The sequence below is a fragment of the Nylanderia fulva genome, unplaced genomic scaffold, assembly GCF_048542155.1.
Source record: "Nylanderia fulva isolate GAGA-0341 unplaced genomic scaffold, ASM4854215v1 Scaffold10, whole genome shotgun sequence".
Lineage (NCBI taxonomy): Eukaryota > Metazoa > Arthropoda > Insecta > Hymenoptera > Formicidae > Nylanderia > Nylanderia fulva.
In genome coordinates, this window is record NW_028189193.1 from 63,071 (window position 1) to 82,896 (window position 19,826).

A 19,826-nucleotide genomic window follows, 5' to 3' on the forward strand; every position below is an offset into this window, starting at 1 on the left:
TCTCTATTTAATTAGCGTGGAGCTTTGCGTATACTGTCGGTATTGTTTTGTTCCGGCAGAACGCTAGCAAATTTCAAAGTGCAGAGCGAAACTGTTGTAGGTTGAACGTGAAAAAAAGCGGCGTGCTCTCGAGGCCGGATATAGGTGTCTGAGCATTAAACATTCAGAGTCCGTTTCAATTTGTTCCGTGAAAGCGTCGAGGACTTTGAAGCGTACAAAGGTTGCGTACCTTACTCGAATATGTTGCAACATACTGATTGGAGGGATCAAAGCCTGTAGGAACGGACGGTATTTAATTATCCGACCACATTGAAGAACGGTATTCATCAACGATGGGATTGCTCGTAGAAGCTGATTTGCTTGGTTTTACACTGCACTGATACATTCCTTGCAAATTCTAAACACTTGCTGGTGCTTGATCACTCTAAATAGACTTAAATGTTGTTCTTTTGCTGCTTTGCGATCACGTCGGGCACGATTCGCCCCTGCAGGATTAACTAAAAAATTCACAGTAAAGAGTCGGTTGATACCGTATCGTTCGCTTCTAGTATAAGCTCCTTTGTTCTTGTGTTTGAATGCTCGTGCTTCGCCACCACGACCAACCGGAAGGGTATTGACAATGAATTTTACGCACGGAAGAACCGCTCGTCCAAGCCAGCAGATTCGGTACTTGGACAGGGATGGAAATGAATTCGATTGGAGCAGGTCGTCTTTTTTTTATTCTTACTTTTCTCTGTCCGTGACTGTCCTTCTTTTTTCTTTTTTTTTTTTTACGGGGCGTAAAATACTGGCCGTTGGCTGGTGTTAGTCGTAAATTGGTTACCGATCTTGTCTGCTTGGAGAATCAGAGCTTTTCGATGCTGTCTGTGGATTCTGGCGGATACGTAAACGTTATCTCATTGTCGCTTCGTTTTATCGATCCAATGATAGCTTCTTTTTATTGTCGCGAGAAAAGTAAAAGTCTATATCTTAAACGGATCGCGGGAAATTGTCGCAAAGTGATGACGAAGTAGATTCAGGAAGAATCTTTGAAGAATTTAAAGAATTATTTGTTTAATGTTACTGTATTTTATATAAATTTAAATAGGCTGTCATATAAGCTATAGATATAAAAAAATTTGCTATTTTTATATCATAGAACTCGAGATATTTCTATGAAGAAGGGAGGAAGGATTTAAAATATTTTTTAAAATAATTTTCAAATAAAGAACGAATTAATGAAAAGGATATGAAGCAAATTTTTACAGAGCTTAGTATTAAATTTTTATGAAGAAATTAATAGCTCCATTACTCTATTATGACTGCTTAATGGATTCATTTTTTTTTCAGATCTGCGCAAATAGCGGACTGAAAACCGCGCGAAAAAAAAGCGAGAGCTTTGCTGCACTCTTGATCAGGCATTATATTTCTACCGATTAATTATCTTGCAGCGATATGTCAAACCCTTCGTCCATTGCCCTTCGTGCATCCTCGGCGTCGCTCGTCCTCGATCGGTCAAGTTTGCTCCAGTCCGCACGCGCTGAAAGGGCGGTGGGGCTTGCGAGCTTTCAAGCGCAGAGCTTCCGCTCATTCGTCGTTTTGCGTTTCTCGCGGGCACTTCGCGAGTAGTTCGCGACAGTTCGGGTGACATATACGCGTGTGTTTCGTCCCGCGTGATGGGATCGTATACTTTATGGGACCGCGTTTGAACGATTAATCGATGCGTTTGTCCCGCGAGCTTAACGCATCGGTCGTTTCGATCGATCGGGATCGCGAGAAACACCGGCGAAAACTTTTCGGAGCGTCCATCGATCGTCAGTGCGTTCCCGTAGTTTCATTCCATTAAGAAATTTTTTGAAGACTGTGTGCGGCAAAGAGTCTCTTTGGGTTTGTCGAATTGTTCTCTAGCTACAGTGTTGCTTGTTAGCGATGGGATAGTGGAGAGACACCAAAGTGTTATTCGGTTAATTGAAATTTCGTGTAGCTCGAATGGCGCCAATCGTATTTTATTGTTTTAAACGCTTAGGCTTAACATTTGATATTCAACGGATGTTTGATCTCCTACGGGGGTTACCTCGTTACGGATTAATCACGCGGGATTAAGGTCGTTGCTTCGAGGGCAATGCACTGGGAGTACCATGCGCAGTATACATGAAATTGATAAGAAATTGATTTTTCAGAAGGATCTTTGTTACATGAGCACATTCATACTTTTAATAAAAGATTTAAGTAGCTTTCGTGCAGCACGTTTGTTTTAATTTCTCCATCATCTATATTAAGAGTCGTTCTTTTCTGTAGTACTACATATATATAACTATCCTATAATTGCGGGTATGTAAAATCAAGTTTATATTAATGTATTATGTTTTTCTAAATTATTCACTGCAGCTTGGTTAACACTAAATAAATGGCAATTTGTAGATCATTGTGTTAACAAGAAAATAATTGTTTAACTCTAAATGGTTATAATAATTATATCAATTACTCTAATTATGTCAATTAATAATAGTACATATTTTATATGCAGGACAATATGTCGACAAGTTTACTTTGAAAATATTGAGTACATATGAATTAATTTATTAAGTACATATATAATTGAAAATACTGCTCATAAAAAAATATCTGCATAAAATAACTATAAAATTAAATGCATATTTAGCCGCATTTTTTCATCAGGAGCTTCGATCTTTTTCAATAAAACCTCTAAACATTTTTGTTATGTTAAATCAAGTTAAAAAGAAAATTGATTTAACGAAACATTTCAGTGAAAATGTTTTTTTCTCTCTCAGCCGTCCAGAGGTATTTAATTTAAAATAAAATACACCATTCTCTCTTTTGCCTCGCGTGCATTTGTATTTCTTTTTTTAGTCGAAAGTCCGAATGTACTCTACAAAATTCCAACTATCTCGTTGTCTAATTTAAAAATAAAATTTTTTACATAATTTATCATTGAAATGAAATCAGAATACAACTCATAAATATATAGATTTAATAATGTAGCTCACTGTAAAGTTTATTATGATTATTTCGATATTATTGGCACTAAGATATAAAATAATAGTATAAAATAAAATGAGCGGATTATCCGGTGCTATAATTTTCAATTTGTTTTCTCGTAATTTACGGAAAAATTAATATAGTATCGCATTACACTTTTAAATTTGAACATTAAGAATTTTGAGTGTTTTGTATGTGTATCTCTCTGGTGTTTTATGACATGTAAACTGGAAGTAACGAGCATCTACGCACGATAAAATACGCGTGTTCATTAAACCGAATCCCGTTATGAAAATGGGAAGAATCGCGTATGGACGCGCGTTGAGTATCGTCGAGGCGTTTTATATGCACGATTTCATCTACGTACTATGCGTGTAAGCGAGACGCGTGAGTAGAGCCTATACGGCAATTGAATTTTGCAATGGCTCGATAATTCGCAATTAAACCATCTACTCGACATTGTTGTACAATGAATGAGCTCGCGTGTACGTGCAAAAGAGGCCACGGCCGATAACCGATAAAAATGTCTTCTTTTAAAGGTAGCTTGTTGTAATGATGTTTATATGGTAATATTACAAAAATAATCAGAATTGACGCAAATGCGCCATGTGCCTTTTTGCGTAGAGTGCTTTTTTATATATTATCTTTTAATTTAATTATATTTTGCAACCGAAATTTTTTTAGTGAAATATGTTAAAGTTTACGCTTTATTATACAATAGTATTTTGCTAGGGAAAATATGGGAAGGCAAAAAGCCTAATTGTGGTGAGAAATAAATTGCGCTGGTTTATATTAATTTTGTTTGTGGAATCTTGAATTATGTTTAAGAAATTCAATTTTCAATATCAGTAAGGTTCGATAATTTCGATAATCGATACTCGGGTTTTACATTAAATTTCGTATACATACACATGTACATATACATTTATACAGACTTTTTATTACTTTCTAGAAGCACATTTAAAAACTACATAGTTATATACTCGCGCGATAGTTGTGTGTTATTAATGATGAATTTTGTGCGAGGATGAACATTATACGGTAGAAAATGTTACGACTGAATTATGGTGATATGTGGAAATGAACGTGTGACAAGTTTCGCCAGCGAGAGAGACAGCGTGCTAGTGACATTGTGTCAGTGTAGAGTGCGTAGAGCAGTTAATCTACATCCCATTTCATTTCTAGAATTGTTAATTTGAAAACGCGTCATCTTTTCAGATCTCAAGATAATTTCGAGACAGTGTACTACCAAGTGCATCTTTAATTCCTGCGGCTTTGTGTGCGGACTTCGAGAATTGGTGAGTCACACACTTACATGATACATTTATTTATAACATTTATATATATCGAGAAGATTGATTCTGCATTCTTTTTTGATTCGTTTACTATTCGCAATTATATACAATTGCGCATCTTTATAATCAACGTTATAAGATGTGACGACTGTTGTATTATGAAATGTCAAAGATCTTTCATATGAAATAGAATTATTATGAAATAGAAAATAATGCTTGCTCGTATATATCAGCAAGGACAAGTGTGTTATATACATTTATGACGCAATCATGTTACGAAGAGATAATTTATTCGTTCTTGTAAGAAAAATAATTCACTCTGCGTATGAATATCTTATAATTTGCTGTTTTACACTTTTAATAGAGAGAATTTTATGGAGAGAACTTGTAGAAAACAACGAACAAGATCAGAGTAATATAAGAACATATTTTAATCACATTTTTTAACTAATTCTAATTTTTTTCATTACACACATGATTTATATTAATTACTTGAGACGCGTTTCTTGTTCAAATAAATCTGTTATAAATAATATATATATATATTATTTTTTTTATAATACTAATACAATTACAGGAATATTATTACAGGATATCATTATATATATATATATATATATATATATATATATATTTTTGTATTATACTTATTTATTATTATAAAAAATATAGAATTCCTTAACTGTGAAAGATTGAAACTCTGATTGAATTCAGATGGTGCATATGAGAAAGAAATTTTTAATTTTATTATTATGTAGGTAGCTACACGAGTGTATTTTCACGCTTCGTTATCGAAATAACGAATAAGAGAGGCGTGAGACAAGGTGAATGACCATCGGAAAATAAAACAAAATAAATAGCAATAGGAAAAGCGTCATACGAGTGCAGAATCAAACTTGATGGTATTCGTGTCCAAATCCCTATTCCATTGATATACGATGTGGCGAAACAAAATCTGAAAAAAGATCGACATGGCTCGTACATCGATGCCAATTTAAAAAAATGCGTTCGTTCGATACGTCCAATGTGGTGTAGGAAAACTTCATTTTTCGCGTGTTTTCGTGAATAAGATCGATCCAACTTGTTATTTTGTTTATCACTCATAGTGTTTCGATATTGTTTTAAAATATTTCATATTTTTTTAGTATAAAAGCTTTGGAGCATTTCAAGCCCCATATACAGCGAGAAAATTGTAAGGAATTAGTAAGAGCTTGTAATACCTTTAAATAGGTGTTTAAAATAGCAATCTGTAGCTAGAAAATCTATATAATTAACCGCGGACTAATAGATTTCGCTGCGAATAATCGTCAAAGGGAGATGCGCGAGAGTGATGGTCTGTAATTCGGAAGCCGTGATTCAAGAAAAGGAAGAAGTTAACACGGGCTTGGTACGTGCCAAGACTATTTCGAAAGAGTTACTGGCGACGCTAATATCAGTAATACCAACCCCACAACCGTCGCGATATTTCGACCCCAAAGCTGCTGCAGCCGCGTTCTGGAAGCTATCCAACGGATATACCTTACGATACCCATTCCACCGTTTCCGAAAAGCGGGCGATGTTAAAGAGGCCTAGATTCGGAAGATTTACAACGGCATGTTAAATGCGTAAGCACCAACAATGCGGGAAAATTTACAAAAATTCGTAAATGATATGTCGATTTTTTAAAAAATTATATTTCTATTACAATATTTTATATATATTTAAATTATATATTTTTCGTCATATTTAATATACATTTCTCGCTTCATTACTTTCGTACATATTTATATAATTAATATTCAAATGAATTTTTTGCAAGAGCATGAAACAAAATATGAATAAATTAGCTAGAAATATTCATCAAAATATAATATGTGTATATGTGACGGGATATATGCATCACGTGGTATTTGAAGTATCGATAACATTTAAATGCGAATCATTGCTCGGCAATATGTGATAGGAGGTGGTAGAAAACATGAATACACATACGAAGTACGTATTGCTGTCGACCCGCGGCTTTTCGACAGGCAAAAGGACGAAAGTCCCCTTGATTTAATTTTACTGGATTCCCTTGCGCTTCGCGTGGACAGGGCCACAAGAGAGGGTACTGAAATTCTCCGGTAACACCGGGCCAATTTCCAGAAGGGTTCACCGAGTGGACGACAAACATGCGCTTTTGAATTTCCACGCTGTTCCATACGACATAGAATGGTGTCTCCGAGCACACCAAGTGCTTTGCTTTTCAGATTTGAGCTTTCCGAATATAGCATAGTCTATTTCCTCCGTGCTTCGAGTTAAACTTCGATTATCACACGATTCCTATATCGAGATTTTCTTTAGATTAATATCATATTTCGAGTCGTTAATTATCAATGAGAGATAACTTATATGGACGATACGTGATATTTCATGAATTAAATATCTTTTGAATGGTAATTACAAGTATGCATTAATTATCGAAAAAAAAGAAATAAAACATTTTTAATAAAATTCCGCATGAAGAAAATATTCAATAACTGGTTCGTTTTTCTATACGTGGCTGACGGATAATTGAGATATATTTTCAGTGATTTTTACAATAATTTTGGGAAGGATCTATTCCCCTCATGCGGAATAAGCTTTCGGTGCCGCGATATTTCCTGCACAAAGCAATTACGACACGAATATGGGAACCCATCCGCAGGAATTTTGTTCGTAAATCTTAATTCTCTTGAAAATGGAAATGCAATCCGAGATACGTTTGGATTTCAGCTATGCGTAAATGGTATATACGGATCGATCGTACGAGCTTCGTTTATTACCGCGTAAAAGGAATTTGAGAATCGCGAGACCGACTCAGAGACGCGACGAGTATTTCGAAAATTATTTAATTAACAATTATGAAATCCCATAAATATCAATCCAGTGACATGCGCACGTGTCACAGAGACACGCATATCAGCCGCGACTTTTCGGAGCTCCGGAAAGTGAATCAGATTTCTTGGAAGTGTGATGGTTCTGGAGAAGAGAGATTTCTGAATATACACAACCCCACGTCTTTCACGTACGCAACCACATATGCGAACAAAAATGCCATGATAGCATAAGAACGCGGGGCTGACGCGGGACAGAGACTTTTAATATAAAATACCAGACGTTCCGGATTCTAAAGCTACGGACTGATCCTGAGAAAAGAGGAGAAAAATATTGATACCGCTACCAAGTTTGCCGCATGTGACGAGTTTTCCTTTATCATCGGATCACCGACCGTGAGCGCGAATATTCTCAGTCGCCGCGAGTCATGCTTATTTCGCGATTTTCATGTCGGATTTTTATATCGAAACTATCGCAGTGCGCACGTCACGAGCAAAATATCAGGCCATGGAGAACATGAAAAAATAGAATGAAAAAATCTGTATTTGAATTATCGGTAAAAAAAGGTTAGACTTTTGTATGCGATAGAGCCGAGCAAATTTGCACTTTATTTTAATAATGGCGATAAGAGCCATGTTTTAGAGAATAATATTTGTCTGCATACGCTACGGTATAGAATAATTTCGCGCGAGCAAGAACTTAAGTATCAGAGCGATATTTTATTCAGTTCAATCTTCAGCTGGCCGACCCACATCTCGATCCGTTTCACTACTTCTGACACAAGAATGACTCTTGGAGTAAGCTTCTATAGAACTTCTGAAGATCTGCTATCTTTATTCCACTGTCACACCCTGAGGAACACACTCGCACCGCGGTCGATCTGAATTACCAATGAGCATTCCGATCACGTTGTCCCGAGCGAGCTGTTCGCGCGGAATAAGAGAGCCTCTTTCGTAAAACCAAGAGGCCAAAACAAAGGGGGCGAGTAAATGGAAAAAAAAATGTGTTTAAAAAAGATAAGTTAGATGAAATCGCGGCTTAGTTCGCCGATTGACGACTTGATGATCATCCCCTAGCGCGATCATGTATATATACATTATATGTATAACTTTTATACCGACTTTTTTGCCGAAAACGAGGAACGTTCAAACGAACAAAGCTATATATACTTGACGTGTTTGATCATGTAAAATATTTTGCAAAATTGTTGCTTGTAGAGAGAAGCTCGTGACTGACTTTTGCGTAATAGTTAATACAAATAAAAATAATGGTGGTCTCGATACTGTGTGTTTTATTTATACATACATAGAAAAACTATGTAATTTTTCACGTGGAAAAATTAGCATGAAATATTCGCTTATATTAGAATGTATAATTGTTGGTATCGTTCGTATTGACTTGTCTGATAGATAAATTGCATACTCAAAATTTTTATAAGATGATGCATGTTGAATATATATTAGAGAGAAATAGAAAAAGGGAAAGGAATTATTTTATTTATCACAAAATTGCTATAACTGCGTACGTTTTATATTTTCTGTACATGTACATATATATTTTGCTCGTTATAATATATGTGATATACAATCAAGATCGATACAATATCGACCATTATTGTTTTTATTTGTATTTGCATGCTGATCTATAACAAATTGCTACTTATAAATGTTTATTGCCATGAAGAGCTGAAAGAAATTTAGGACAGCTTTTCTTTATTGCGGCCTTATTTTCGTCAAAGTGTGTGTCAGAGTGTGCATCTGCTTACCTATCGCGATATTCCTCCATCCTGCCTTTCGTAACCGCTCACGGAAGCCTACTTTTCACGGATAAAAATCAATGGTGCATTTTCGCGCACGTCTGCACACGAGGCACGTCGGCATAGAAGGCACTTTTCCCACGAAACACCTCGAACTCGTAGAATCCCATAAGGCGCTTAACTTCCCGACTTTCATCGCTATTCCATAGCGAGGCATCACTTTTCCCTCTCATCCTCCTATTTTCAGGAGAACTATCTACCATAAGAACATTCACACCTAAAGATTTTGCAGTTCGTCTTTACACATATTCGTCTTAAGCTCTTTAGTACCTTTTAGAGAATCTGATGGCCGAAACACTTTCCGGCATTTCAATTCATGTTTAAAATTTGTTATTTGCTACTAATAAGTTGTGTCTTTAAGATGCAAAAAATAAAAGCGAGCTATTTTGTTGCTATAAAAGGCCAAATTTTAGAAAAATTCATTGTTCTATATTTTTATGGTATCTTCTATTCTTGTGTGCACTATGATAAAATGCGCTTACTTATGCGGAACGTGATTAAATTAACTAAATCTTTTGTATGCCTTTTGACACATTTTTTGTTCACATTCAGTCACTTTTGCTTTACTTTGCGCTCTACGAATTTGCAGTACGAGTCCTCTTTTTTCTTCCCAAAAGGTTGCTCAGGATGCGGAGACTTCAATTAAATTCCAGGGAGTTCTCAAGTCCACCGCGATGGCGGCGGCGGCCGCGCGTTCGTCGACGAGGCTGGTCGGCAAATTTAATTAAAAAAGTGCAAGCGCGCGATTTTTTTAAATTTTCTGTTGGCGAGTGCTCCACCTGGGAGACAAAGGAGTATATTTGTTCGCTCGTCAAATAATTTTTCATCCGAAAGACGGACGTTCACATTCATTCGTTAACTCTTTCGTTTCTTCCCGTCCTTTCACGCTGTCGGTTATTGGGATCTCGCGACTCGAAAACTCGTAACGGAGATTTAGTTCCGTGGATCAGGATCTTTGTAGTTTCTTGAAGTGATTCATTACTGCTTCTTAACTTTAGTAGGAGCTAAGTTTTGGGATCGCACTATCGTGAGAACATTTTCTTTTCCTGATCTTTATTTTTAGTCATTGTAGATAGACTATAGTCATTCGTGGCTGTTAATAAAAAAATACTTTATTAAGCATGTTTCGTACAATAATGTTTTGATATTATTATATTCACATACTATTTATATCAATTTTACATTTGAACATTATCTATATACAATATATACTATACATGCTGATTGCGGTTTATTATTTTTTTATATTTTATTGTTTTTGTAACATTTTATTCGACACTATAATACTAAATGCACGTAACAACTCATAAAATTAAATATATTGAAAATCATGCATTTTTAATTATTTTTCGTGTATAACTTTCTTTCATCTTTCATTTATCTTAACTCGCTGTTTTTTCTTTATTAACATTTTATTTATTTTTTTGTTTAACTTTACTTTAATTTAAATTTTTTATTAACAAGCTAGTAGATATATGTATATATATACACATACATAAAAGACCAAAATTACTAGACTTTAATTACCATTTAATGAATTTCTACTTTTATAATTTTATTTGCAAATTAAATTTACAATTTATGAATGCTTAATTATTCTCTATTATTACTGTACATATTAACAGAATTACTAATATATTTTTCTAATCATCTTAATTATTAAATATATCAATTTTAACAATAATTAGACATTATAGAATATTCTATGTATTGTTATAAATTTTAATTTTTTTGTGTTAAAAATCTTGTGATATTATATAGAAATATAGAAATCTTGCAACCCATTTCATAAATTAAATGATTAATCCTTGCCTAAAAGGCACATCGATCAAATTACATTTTTGTTAAATATGTCAAATACATATATTTATTAAATATACTAATATATAAAATGTTACATACGTATACGTTTATTCTATTTGTAAAGCAGCAAAATGAGGACACTTCATATTCGTGGCGCGTCACGTTGGGAAAATTGAGTATGCTTTCGAATTGTAAAATATGAAATCGCGAATATCTAATATAAAGACCGAGTCTTTTTATAGCTCGGGAAGGAAGGCAACTCTTTTTAAAATTCAATATATCATTAAACGCAAATAGAATTTTTTACATTACATTGATAATGTCATAATATCTTTTTGCTGGTAGAGAAAAGATAATATTAGAGTATAAGTAGAAGAATGTTTGAGAAGTTAGCTTTCTCTCTTTTTCCGATATTAATCTTAGCTTGTTAAATTTAATTAACATTGTTATTATTTAGTTAATTCTGTTATTTATGTATAGTTACATGTTTTATATTGATTATTGTATCCGAATTGTTAGGTTCTCTTCATATTGAATTACATTGAAATTATGAACAAAGCTTTCGCTGGCAATGTTTTCATCTACAACGAGTTTGAAATTGAGTAACAGTATGTTCATCGACATTATTCATCAACCTTCTGTGTATTATTCAAAATTTTTGTTTATCACGAATCTGAGAGCAAAATTTTTGTGCGATGTAGGTACAAGGATTCTCTTGAAAAAAGAACAATTATTTTCCTGCTTACATCTCGGCAAAATAAACGCACAGTCAGCATGTAGCAATACAACATATTTATATTGATCGAATAAAAATATTTGACGGAAATATTCTCGATAGAAGCTGGATGAATGTGTACGTTGGTATGAATGCAAATGGTTATATTCGAGCGAAACGTCGGCGAAACCTTTGTCGGTGATTTCAATATAATCCCTTTGTATATCCATATAATGTTATTATCAGCTTACAATGTAAGCTCGGCTTTTGTCAAATTCTGAATCTTAATGTGCGGCGTATCCGCCTAAGAGATCTAGTAATCCTCTTCTCTCTTGGCACGTACATATCTTCGGATTGCGCGAAAATAAATTCCTTGCTGCAACGTTGTCGAGGATATAGAAGGGGTTTGTTGCAAAAGGAGGACCGCCGTGAGAAGCTCGCTTTTAGACGCGCGTCTCTAGAATCTTCTCTCAATTTCTACGAGCTATCCAACTATAGCGTTGTCTCATAGACGTATTCGGGAAACTACCCTTCGGGTATGCGCTCTTTCTGAAAAGTTGTATTTATTTATCCGCGCCACAAAGCTTCCGCGTCTCGTCCTCCTCCGTGGCATATTATTAAAGTCGCTTCTGTTAAATGTTTGATTTTGGCGGATTGCGCCGAGACGGATTGAGTTGATCGGGATTCGAAAACTATTCGTATGCCGAATGTATTTCGGAGCAACGCGATGCACACAATATACCCCGCTGAACGAGTGCCGAACAAACTGCACGGATTGGCAACTGGGTTAGGTACACCTATGCAATAACGACCCGCAGCACACGGTTGCATTCGTGCGTATTATATACGCGTCATATGCGTTTGCTTTAAGTTTGTTACCGTTGGTATGTTCACCACACGCGATTGCGTTATGGTGGTAATGTCGTCCAATATTGACAGACGTATCACTGAAACGGCTCATTAGAAGTTTGTAATGGATGGTTCAGCCAAATCGCACCATCCTCTCATGCGCGCGATTTGTAATGTAAGTTCTACAACTCTCCCTCTCTCTCTCTCTCTCTTTCCCATTTGACATATACATCATGTCATGCAACTAATAAAATTTCATTTAATCTTTCTACAGATTTAAAATTCTCCAATTATAATTTACGATCTTAACTTACAATTACAAATACGACCGAATTGCAATATAGAATTATAATTGTAGAAATATCGATTGATTCATTAAAATAACGATACATTTTTCGTTTTAATTTATTTTAATTTTGACATTTTGGTTTTATGTGCACGCCGAAGGATAATAAAATTCGTAAGCTGCAATGAGAACGAATAGTCCGCAATCATTTGAACGGAATGTTTTGTAGCTTTGTTTACGTTTAGACGGAGAACTTTTCAATTCACGCCCATATTGTAGGTTCTAACTTTATTACGGTCTGACCGCAATTTTAGCGGGTGTTCTAAAGCAGGACGATATATACGCGCGCGATTTTGCGTTAGTCGCATTGCAACAGTATCGAAATTGCATCTATGCGTACGGTGTCTCTCGTTATACGCTAATGTACTTTTCAGTAGCGATTAGAGCTGCGTCTACCCTAACGTAATTGTGCCCTATAAATTGACGAACTTAATGATAACTGATGATCGAAAATTAAGCGTTTCTCCAGTGATTTCTGCTTGCAAGTAATAATTACTATTACTTTATTTTTTTTTTATTTTAGCTATACTACTCATTTGCGAAATGCACCTTTTTAGTCATTTTTTAGAGCGTCAAATTGGCTCCAACCTGGAGTCTATTTTTGAATATAACTTAGCAAACTTGAAGAGCACTCGCGGACAATCAAGAGCTTGGCAACCTCGAGCTAGAAAGCTGGAGGTGAAGTCAAAGAAGTCTTCCTCTTTGCGCACTCGGCACAATTTTTCCGATTCCACGTCCCAGCGATTCTCAACTCTTCCCCTGTTCCTGCCGTTTCTTACTCTTTGTTGAAGCAGCCATGCGAGAGGAATTTCTTTTTATGTCTGGCGCATCAAGAAAACGTGGTGTATTGTTAACTTTTTAGTTTGCTATAGGTCGATAAGCTCATTTCCATGCTTTTCGTGGCTTCATTGCTTCACATAGGGTTATGTATTTACATATTTAAAAATTATTATACTTGCGTTATTAATTAATCATCACGACGGTTTAAAAGTTTATTTAATATTTGGATTAGAACAATTGATTAAAAGTCAACTGGCAAAGTTTGATTCTTAATTCGTGATTAATTTCAATGGTGATGTAACTGGCTAGTTTCTGCCATTTCTATCATATCCGTTATCCATCTCCATTTCGATTTCTACTCATGCTCGTCGATTCCTCTTCGTAAACCTCCATCATCGACATCGCGGCTATCCTCGAACCGCTACGAAATGTACACCTCTGCGAAGCAAATTCCAGATTACCGTTGGCTTCAGATAACATTTACATACGGTATACATTTACCGTTGCATACCTGCAGTTACCCGATCCTCGTCGTAGTAGGAACTGATATAGCGATATTGTGTACACAAAAACAGGTGAGAGAAAGAATGTGCGAAGGGGAAGAAAGAGAAGGTGGCGAATTGTGTAACTTGCTCGCCATCAGAAAGAGCGACTCACAGCGGTAAAAATGAAAGAATTTTTTATCGTCGTGATAAATGTGCGGTCTCATATCTTCTTTCGTAGTTGCGAAGTGTATACGTTACAGGTTATTGGATCCATTGTCTTTGTTCTTTCTTTATTATTTTTCTTAATATTTTTCTTTCTCTATAAATATTGATTTGTATAAAGGAATCTCGAGTAATTATTTTTTTGAAGATTGATTAACGGAGAGAAATAGAGAGAGAGAGAGAGAGAGAGAGAAAGAGAATTTTTATGATTAAGAAATAATAAGCAAAGAGATAAAATAAGCGTTACCGTAAGAAGCATTATAGAATTCCTTCAATCTCTAAGGCAAAGGAGTAGTTCTCAATGATGACATTCTATAGATGGGATAGGGTTATTAGTACCTAAAAGTTGAAAGTGGCAGGTAACGATTCCGCAGCGTTATCGCGAGGATTAACGTAAAGGAGAAGGGAAGTTTGCCGAGGCAGTTAAAAGTTGGATGCTGCGGGCGGAAGGAGGTTTATAGCATAGATGCCAGTGAAGGAATTATAAAATCTCTGCGAGATACTAACAGCAGTACGATTTATCTCGAAACGATTTCGAGTTGAGCTTACTGTATTTCGTTCGTAATAACGATGCGGATATTCAGAAACAATTTTATTCGAGGGAAGTGCAAAACACACATATACAAGATGTTCATTCTGCATTTCTGTTTTTTTCCTCTTCTCGCTTAAACGTGATATAAGTATATAAATTACAATTTAGATAAATATTTTTGGTATTTATTTTGTGAATATGAATGTATTTTAAATTTGTGAAATTTAATATTATAATGCCTGGCGAATTCTTGTAAAAGCATCCACTACATTATATATTCCGTACAACTGTAGATATGTTTGAGAGGTTAATGAAAGTTCTCTCCTCTTATCAAGCTGCACGACGAACGCGAATGCACGTCTAGTGCAGAGACTCAAACCCCGCGATAACGCGTAAGATTCTCCGGCTTTGAGCAGCCTGAAGGGTAGATAGGATACGGAGTAGTAAAATGCGATGCGTCGAAGTCCCGGCATCAAAGTGTACGCATTCCTTCCGATTCTTCAGTCGCATTTTTTTTTTTTTTTTTTTTTTTTTTTTTTTAGTTGCAGGCTACATTTGCATTTGAAATCGAGATGAGCCAGCGAATAAAAGATCGCCTCATTTTGATACCAGCTCGAAACATCCTCTTTTCTGGGATAGCGTCGCGCGAGAAAGAGATCGAATATAGATCGCAGGTGTAGATGAAAAGAGAAAAAGAGGAGTCAGTAGGGCGCGAGAAAATGTCGAAAGCTTTTCGACTATATATGCCTTTCGACGACCCGTTCAGGAACACGTCGAGATCTTCGCGGTGCAGAACCTGCGGAGACGCATCAGAGCGTAAGAGAGCCCAAAAGAGGGGATGCTAGCGGGGACGCTTCTCATTGTTTGACGCCGGAATGGATGCGAGCTTGATGGAATACAAAATAGAGACGTGACCTACCTCGATGGGAGAAGGCGGTAGTACTGATGGTAGTGCGGAGAAAAGGAGCGGCAAGAGCTGGGAGGAAGAAAGATATCGTAAAGCGACGGAGAGAGGAAGTCGAAAAGGATAAAAAGTGCGAGGTGGAAACGTGATGGGAAACTACATATATATATATATATATATACAAAGCGACGGACATTTGTTAATGCTCTAGACGACCACGGTATGTGTCATATAAAATGAAATACCCGACACGTAGACAAGATATATGTGAACGCTGTGTAAATTGGATATTATACTTGTTTATAAATTCGTTTTTGTACAATTTATATTACGACATTGAGTTTTATGAATTTATGATAATTTTTATGATAAGGATATAAAATGAATCGAGATAAATGAATAATTGAAAATAGGCAAGATGCATATGTATAATAAAATGAGAAGTACATTTGTAATTTAAAGTTTGACAAAAAGACGCATTTATCACGCGATGAAGCTCGCAATAGATATTGAGTTCTGTATGGTGATTTGCGGATACTCTGAGAAATAGGAGAATACTGTATAAAATATAGCCGAAGAGAGGAAGAGACGGAAGATAAAGAGAAAGAAAAAGAGGAGACGAAGGCGTGGAGGGTGAAAATAAATAAAGGGAATGCGGCCAATGCTATCGGCGTTCGCAAGGGACAAAGTACTTCATAAGACGAAAGACAGCAAGGGATAGAAGGCGGAGAAGGAAAAGAGAATAATCGGTGTATAGTGGGAGGCCCTTCCTATCTATTGTTCGAACTGCAAGAGTATCTAATGGCGCGAAGTTCCGTTGGTGCTTGCCTTGAGCTAAAGTTTTATCGTCTACTATCGACTTCGACGCCAATTTTTGAGCCGCCAGTGCTTCGCTTTGCGTGTTGCAACGTCGTCTGCTTCTTTAGCTCTTCACGATGCTTCTAGATAATATTTTCCCGGCCTTTGAGTCATTCTCACTGCACTTTACCTCATATTTTTGACGTCGTTTATCGTTTATCGGTTTTTAATGATCTTAGTACAGTTTGAAGTATAAATAATGTGTAATATATGTATATATAGCTATATTTTGTAGATAAAAACATAATGCGAAAATTTTGCAACTAATTCTAGTTAATTGTAAAATAGTTTGTTTTTATTCACGATATTAAGGGAATAATATAATTTTTATAATTGATTAATATTTAATTTAATATTAAATAAGTTCTAACAACTTTATACAAAAAACAAAACTAAACATATTGATTTTTATGTTCGCACTTATTCCAAACAAAATAGAAAAGTGAAAAAAGTTATAACTTTAAACATTAATAATTATTAACAATAATTAATAATAATTATTAATTTTTACCAACGTATAAACATTCGTAATATACTTAATTATATAATCCCTTATTATAAAAATTTATGTTTTTAAATTGCTTGTACTAAGCGTGATTTTTAATAGTTTTTTTTTACATTTCTCGTTTAATAGACTCGTTGAATTTGTTTTTTTTTCTGAAGCAGAATATGTATGTATTTCTGTGAGAAAGAAATCTCTACATCTATTATTAAATATAAGTATAAAATGAGAAGTATTATAACATAAAATTGCTAGCAATTCTGAAGCGTATTAATCAATTATATTCGTAATTATCGCAAAGCGCTTGCAAACTTCGTTCTCCTTGAAAAACATAAAAAAATGTATGTAACAATCTCATAAATTGTTGCATCAGCTGATACTTTAATCGTCATAACTTACAAATGCAAATTAAAAAAAAAAAAAAAACAGAACAAAAAATTGCAAGTACATTAATTATTCTACTCTCATTTTGTGTTTATCATTTTTAAATTGTCATTGTTTATATATATTTTAATTTTTATAATATAATTAAATTCAGAATAATGTAATAAATGGCAACGTTTTTGGCAAAGAAATTTTACTCTACTACGATTAAAATATCAACGAATATTTTTCTTATAATTTTTTTTCAGATTGTATAATCGCTTTTAAATCTTTACTCTGTGTTTTTTGCCTTTGATTCTTGAAATTGCGAATGTATAATTGATTGTTTCATAATTTGCTGCAAATGTCGATTTTTTTCTCACAGAAATATATGCACGTTCTGCTTGAAAAAGAAGAACAAGTTCAACGAGTCTATTAAATATGTGTATATAAAAAGAGTTATTACATAATTACGCTTGACGCAACTAATTTAAAAAAATTAATTTTTTATAGTCTTTTCGCGCGTCGCGATTACTTAAGAGGAACGATGCGGGAATTAATTAAAGTTATGCAATGATTATAAGTAACTGAATATATTCTTCAATGCAAATTGTACGTGTGAATACATTACGTGTATCGCTCGGATTAATAAAGTAATGCGTCCGTGTGCGGCGACTGTCGAAGACGGAATCTCTTAGCATGTAGAACGCTCTTCCTATCGTTCGCCTTAAAAATTCACCTTCGATAGGTTTCGAAAATGTTCTATCCGTTTATTTCCTTTCTGTTACGTCTCGATGTTTTTCGTCTTTCGTCTCGTCTGTTATATTTTATTTATGTTTATTAGTCAGTGTTCGTATGTATGTATGTCCGTATTTATATACGTGTTTTCGCTTTCGATTTTTGGGGAAGCATGTGACGATATGATCGCCACAATTTTTATTATATGAGATTATTAAATGTGTCGTGAATGTTTATATGATGGTAAATTACTAATTAATAATTTTTTTAATTATACCTTTTCACTTTTCAATTTTGTTTAGGATAAGTGAGAACACATGAAAATCAAAATATTTAATTTTATGTTTTATAAAGTCGTTAGAAGTTATTTATAAACATAAATCAATTATATTAGAAACGATAAGCGCGCGCTTGTGTTGTCTACGATTTATTTCGAAAATACGCATTTTGTTTTTGTGCAGTCAGACAACAATATTAATCTCAGACATCAAAGAAATCGAGTTTATCGCGGAATGTATCTAAAAACTCTATTTACATTGCAAATTGAAAGTTAAATATACTTTAGCATGCAACCCCATTGGTTTCTGAGAACAGCCATAAAAATTTCAGTCGTCTATCGTTGTATAACTGCATTCGACACGCGAGAAATTGCATCGCCATGAACGCAATCAACTTACTCCTTCTCAAACAGTCGTTAAATATTTTTATATCTTATTTTCATGCTCTTAATCGTTTTATAGCCATATACTTAAGACTGACACTTTCGTCATTATTAACTACTTTTATTATTTTTCGTGCAGAATAATATTTCTTTTTTCCTTTTCTAGAAATTGTAATATTTTTTTCTCCTTATTAATGATTGACTGAGAGAAAAGGCAATTACTCTTTTATTATAAATTTTTTTACTTTTTTTATTTTAGCAGTATGCAAATAATTTTTTTTGTATTTTCTGCCATACATACACAGAATTATCACAAATTCTCGATGCCACAGCCATGTAAGATTCAGCTTGCGAATCCCACGACTGCTTTATCTACACATTAATCCCGGAAAGGAAGCATAATTATGCTCGGCGAAACTATTACTACGATTCGTGCTTGCTTCAAAGTTTCGAGCCGCTGAGGACGAAAGTCTAACTATATTCTACCACCTCTTGTATATAATACGTATATCTATACATGTGTGAATAAGTGTGCATTTATATATAAGCGAAGCCTTCCACGAGGCTTCCACTATCCCCCGCTGACAAATTGTTACCGCGACTGTGCTTGTGGTTTCGAAATACATAATTCAGACACGTTTGTAGTTCGTAGCAAGTCGACTCGGCTATTGTCGAGATGTCCAGCGCAGCTATAGAGATTTTGCGTTAAGAATATCGTAAACATATTTATTGGATTCTCATTAAAAGGTGCCTCGTCTTATTCTTAATGACGTCCTATTCTTATTTTTAATGAACTTTAACAGAATTGATATACCATTTTGCAACATTTCTTTATAAATGGTGTAAAAAGTTTTATTTACATCCGAAGGACATTTTGCGCCGAATCGAATTTGAGAAATTGGCAGAAAAATTGGGTACGCGAAACTAAATGAACTGAATTTACAAAACACTGGATATGTCTGGGAGTCTTCAAATTTTTTAAGTAAAATAGATGTTGAAAAAGAATACGCGATCCTGTTCGCGATTCATGCGGGAGAAATTTCTTTTCGCTCGGTACCCATTTTTATAACATTCTGCAGTTCGCGAATTATTTCGCGACGATGGGCCTCCCAAATGTAGCGTGTGTGACGAAAATGCTTGGA

At 34.8% G+C, this 19,826-nt stretch overlaps 1 protein-coding gene across 3 annotated transcripts in view; it reads left to right on the forward strand.

The window, feature by feature from the left end:
• The first annotated feature begins 1,588 nt into the window (after positions 1 to 1,588).
• LOC114941005 (TWiK family of potassium channels protein 7) overlaps positions 1,589 to 19,826 on the forward strand; it is a 213,194-nt gene continuing 194,956 nt past the window's right edge. Inside the window, exons 1-4 of one of the 3 annotated variants that reach the window (XM_029315822.2) lie at positions 1,589 to 1,866; positions 3,214 to 3,518; positions 3,932 to 4,124; positions 4,198 to 4,277. The gene's annotated coding sequence lies outside the window, so the exon portion shown is untranslated. The other 2 variants (XM_029315823.2, XM_029315824.2) reach the window with 2 other exon arrangements.